This window comes from Ahaetulla prasina, chromosome 1 (genome assembly GCF_028640845.1).
Source record: "Ahaetulla prasina isolate Xishuangbanna chromosome 1, ASM2864084v1, whole genome shotgun sequence".
Lineage (NCBI taxonomy): Eukaryota > Metazoa > Chordata > Lepidosauria > Squamata > Colubridae > Ahaetulla > Ahaetulla prasina.
This window is the reverse complement of record NC_080539.1, coordinates 329,193,202-329,198,382: the sequence shown is the minus strand read 5'-3', so window position 1 is coordinate 329,198,382 and position 5,181 is coordinate 329,193,202. Positions and strand designations below refer to the sequence as shown.

The window sequence follows — 5,181 nt, the reverse complement described above, 5'->3', positions numbered from 1 at the left end:
GTTATAATAGTATAGAAAACAGCCACACTTTTGTCCTCTGAGAATGTGGTTGAAGGCCTCATGTATAGGACCTAACTAGTGTCCGATCAACCTCTGAATGGCTAGACCTCCAGGAACTCTCTAGGCGTCTTCTCCGGCGTTTCATCCCCTCAGCTCCTCGGAGAACCAAGGGCGGTTGGGATCTCGCGGGTCAGAGGCACAGAGGCACGACACGGTCTAAAGCCCCAGCCGCAGCCCGTTCCCAGGCTGCGGCTAGTTCCTCTGCCGTGCCGTGAGCCAGACCCTCAGGAAATGGCCCAAGCTCCGTCCGGAACCTCTCCGGGTCCATCAGGCGCCTGGGGCCGGAACCAACGTGGCGGTTCCGTCTCCCTGCGGTGTTGAGTGGCAGTCAGAAAGTCCAGGCGAAGGAGAGTGATCTGACCATGACAAAGGTTCTGTGACTACATCTCTCAAGTCCAGATCCTTCAACCACTGACCAGAGATAAAATCAGGTCAGTGTGCCTCCCCCGATGTGAGTGGGGCCAAATGTGACTAAATAAAGTCTTATACAGCTTCTTGGTACCTTTCAAGTACTTAACACACAAAAGTGCTCTTTGAATTACCAGAATAGAACTATCACAGCAGGGGAAGAATAAATTAACCTTCCAGAAACACACTTAGCAACATTATATGAGCTGTACAACAAATAAGTGAAACATTTTTCCCTCTCTGTTGACCACATGTAATATAGCAACATGAGATTGTAACAACAATATTTATTTTTAACTAAATATTAAATCTCAAGATGTAACAGTTACAGTTTTCAGTGTTTATTAGGACAAGAAATTAAATCTTCTTTCCAAGTGCGCACGCATCCACAAGCAAACCAGTAGCGACGGGATTTGAAACCCACTACTGGAAGAAATGTCCATCTGGGTTCAGTTCCAAGTGGGGAGAAAGACACTGGAAACATGGTAGCTGATTGGAAAGATGGTTTTTAATGGTGGACAAAACCACATGGTTTGAGATCCTGGGCAAAAAAGGACATGGGCGTGTGTGACAGAGAGATTTATACCCTCTGTTCGGCTTTGAATTTGAGCTTCTTTTCTGATTGATTTTCAGTCTCCCATGGGGCCATGCAGGGGTAACTTTGCAGGTTGTCTGTGTCCCAGGCTTAGTTGAGCCTTGCTGGGTGATGTAATCTTCCCAGGTTCCATGTGGTGAGTTCTGTTGCTAGATGGGTCCTATTATGTCCTGGAGGCATGTCTTTTGTGTTGTAGATAAACTGGCCCAGGCCTTAATGGCCCATTAACAAAGATGGGGGGGTGAGTTTCTGCCTCCCTTTTAGGGGAAATATTCTGCCCTTTTAATATTTCCTCAAATATTTCATTTTTCTAGGAGAGGGGTGGGTACTAACTTTCTACGGGGGAAAATATCCTTTATACACTGCATTAAAACTTAAGGCATACTAATTAGACATTTCACTTATTATTTCAGGAAGAAAAGATGCATTTTTCTTTAAACCTTGCTTAAAGATAGAAAAATCTATTTTCCAACAGTCTCAGTTCTAATACTAATACATTTTTCTGCACCATTGATATGACATGTGATTAAACCAAAGTTATATTTTTAAATCCACTTTTAATTTCCTAAACAAAATTACATTTTTGCTCCATAATTTTCTTATGGCATTCTTTACCTCGTCATTTCTCAAAGTGCAAATTAATATATTGAGCATAGGAGTTATAATAGTATAGAAAACAGCCACACTTTTGTCCTCTGAGAATGTGGTTGAAGGCCTCATGTAAAGGAAGATGCAGGGGCCAAAAAACAGAATCACAACTGTAATGTGAGAGCCACAGGTGGAAAGAGCCTTGAGACGGCCTTCAGAAGAACGAGTTCTGATTGTGAGTAGGGTAACAATGTAAGAAAAAGTCAGCACAAGAAAACAACTGAGGGAAATCATGCCACTGTTGGCAATGACAATAAGTCCAATAATGTAGATATCAGCACAGGCTAATTTCAATAAAGGATGCACATCACAAAAATAGTGATCAATTTCATTAGGCCCACAGAAGGGCAGCTGTGTAGTAAGGAGTGCCTGTACCACTGAATGTACAAAGCTACCCAGCTAAGACATAAACACCATCCAACTGCAGACCCTCTTGTTCATAATAGTGCTGTAATGGAGAGGCTTGGAGATTGCAATGTATCGGTCATAAGCCATCAGTGTGAGAAGGAAAATTTCAGTACAACCGAAAAAGTGAACCCCAAAAAGCTGTGCTATGCAACCAACAAAAGAGATGGTTTTCTTCTTCACAAGGAAGTCCACTATCAGTTTGCGAGCAGTAACAGAGGAGTAACAGATATCTATGAAGGAAAGGTAATTGAGAAAGGAATACATTGGAGAAATCAGGTGGCGACTGCTCTTGATTGTGACTATGATCAATAGATTTCCCAGCAGAATTGTCATGTAGAAGATCAAAAACAAACCAAAACAGACTTTCTGCAACTCTTGATCCTGAGTAAGCCCCAGCAAGATGAATTCAGATACATTATTTCAGTTCTTCATATTCTCAAAGTTAGATGATGCATTACAACATATCATTTAAAATTAGGAATACTGGTGATTAAAGGTATAGCGTTTTTTTACAAAAAAAATGTATACACACCAACACAGACTGAAAAAAAATCTTGAATTGGATGTTCTCAAGGTCCTGATTCCTTCACATGCAAGGAATGTTTACCCTAAAATTTAATGAAGATAAACAGTTGTCAGAAATTTAATGTGCATTCAGCAAATCAGAAAAGTCACTTTAGGAAGTACTGAAGCAAAGCAATATTAATATAGGACATTTGCGAAAGTTTTCTTGAAAAAAAAGTTTGTAACCTATACAAACTTGTGAAGTCAAATCAGAAATTTGTAAAGTCAAATGTTTAAACATCAAATGCATTTTTTCAATGTTTATTCAAAAATCATGTTAACCAATCATGAGTTCATTCAGTCTTACCAACAACCCTGTCAAAATTTCATAGATGCTTCAAAATCAGCTACTGGTTTTATAGAAAAGCATCACTGAATGCTATTGGTGTTGTTTTGTTCTGTTGGGATCAAATGTAAATCACAGCCAATGTCTTGATTTAGTTATCTAGCAGTAAGAAAGGCCCATGACAAGAATAATTTTTTCAAATCCTGTTTTCCCTTTTTATACACGGGGTTTTCAGAATCTCTTGCAGAGAATTGAGTTGTAATATACTGCTAGATAGCAGGCACTCAAATATTGGAATACCATCTCTTGCTGCCCTTTTTGTTCTTTTAAACCGGACAAAGTCCGAATAATTAAGACTGCAATTTGGTGCCCACTTTTTTTTTTTTAATTTACATTTATATCCTGCCCTTCTCCAAAGACTCAGGGCGGCTTACAGTGTGTAAGGCAATAGTCTCATTCTATTTATATATTTACAAAGTCAACTTATTGCTCCCCCAACAATCTGGGTCCTCATTTTACCTACCTTATAAAGGATGGAAAGCTGAGTCAACCTTGGACCTGGTGGGACTAGAACCTGCAGTAATTGCAGGCAGCTGTGTTTTAATAACAGGCTTCACTGGCTTAAATGAAGCAGTAAGTCACACTGTGACTGGGATGTAAACATTTAGACAAGCACTAAATGGTATTAAAGTTGTTGCTATGTAATGATCATCTGGATTTCTACATTCCTTTTCTGTATTTCTAAGACAGTAGATGTTTAAATGCTGTATTGGCATACATGCAGTTAGGCTCTGCAACTTAAATGAGCTTGTTCTACTACTGTAAAATCAAAATCAAAGCAGACTTCAGATGAACAGCATTTGTGTTATAGATGGTATAGGAATATGGAAAACTGAAAAATTGTTATATATAACCAGGATGTTTTCCCTTATTTATTTATTTATTTATTTCGATTTTTATACCGCCCTTCTCCCGAAGGACTCAGGGCGGTGTACAGCCAAGTAAAAATACTATATAAACATTAAAAGAGATTAAAAAACATATTATAATGTGGCCAAAATATAAAACAATTTAAAATCTTAAAATATAAATAACCCCAATAAAATTTCAATCCAGTCCCGCTTGAATAAATAGGTGCGTTTTCAGCTCACGGCGAAAAGTCCGAAGATCAGGCACTTGACATAAACCCAGGGGAAGTTCATTCCAGAGCGTAGGAGCTCCAACAGAGAAGACCCTTCCCCTGGGGGCCGCCAGCCGACATTGCTTGGCGGACGGCACCCTGAGAAGGCCCTCTCTGTGTGAGCGTACGGGTCGGTGGGAGGCAAAAGGTAACAGCAGGCGGTCCTGTAAGTACCCGGGTCCTAAGCCATGGAGCGCTTTAAAGGTGGTAACCAGAATCTTGAAGCGCACCCGAAAGACCACAGGAAGCCAGTGCAAACTGCGCAGGATTGGTGTTACATGGGAGCAACGAGTTGCTCCCACTATTACCCGCGCAGCTGCATTCTGGACTAACTGCAGCCTCCGGGTGCACTTCAAGGGCAGCCCCATGTAGAGAGCATTGCAATAGTCCAAGCGGGAAGTGACAAGGGCATGAGTGACCATGCATAAGGCATCCCGGTCAAGAAAGGGCCGCAACTGGCGCACCAAGCGTACTTGGTGGAAGGCCCTTGTTTTCAAAGCCTCCTGCAATGGCTAACGTGGATGCGACATTTTTTAAAAAGGCACCATTTAGAAGAGAATATATATATAGCTCAGAACTGAGCTGAACTGTGGAATCCTTGGGGTTCATTGATCCTGGTTATTTGCTTGCAAACATTTCATCACCACCCATTTTCAGTAGCACTGAACAATGAAATATTTACAAACCAAAAAACCAATCACTAAGGAATCACTAAAGACACATACATAGAAAACGTTACCTAATAGTAATTCATATTTTTTCAGGCCAGTATGGTAGCAATGCTCACTCTTTCCCTTCCCGTTGGTTAGCTTACCCTGCAACTCCTCCCTAATGTTTTTATTCAGCTAGGAATTTTAAGCCATATTTATTTGGTAATCAATAGAATAGCTCCTAGTGCTTTGGGGAGGAAAAACCAAACTGTACATGATAAATTATGACTATTTTTAATTTAGATTTCAGAAACATATCAGAAATAATTGCAGAAATTGCTATTTCTCAGTAGCATATATATGCCACAGAGTAAGTCTTAAA

The 5,181-nt window shown here is 40.3% G+C and overlaps 1 pseudogene; it reads right to left on the bottom strand.

Moving 5' to 3' along the window:
* Nucleotides 1–1,600: 1,600 nt before the first annotated feature.
* LOC131190857 (olfactory receptor 4S2-like) lies at nucleotides 1,601–2,557 on the bottom strand (annotated as a pseudogene).
* Between the last annotated feature and the right edge of the window lie 2,624 nt (nucleotides 2,558–5,181).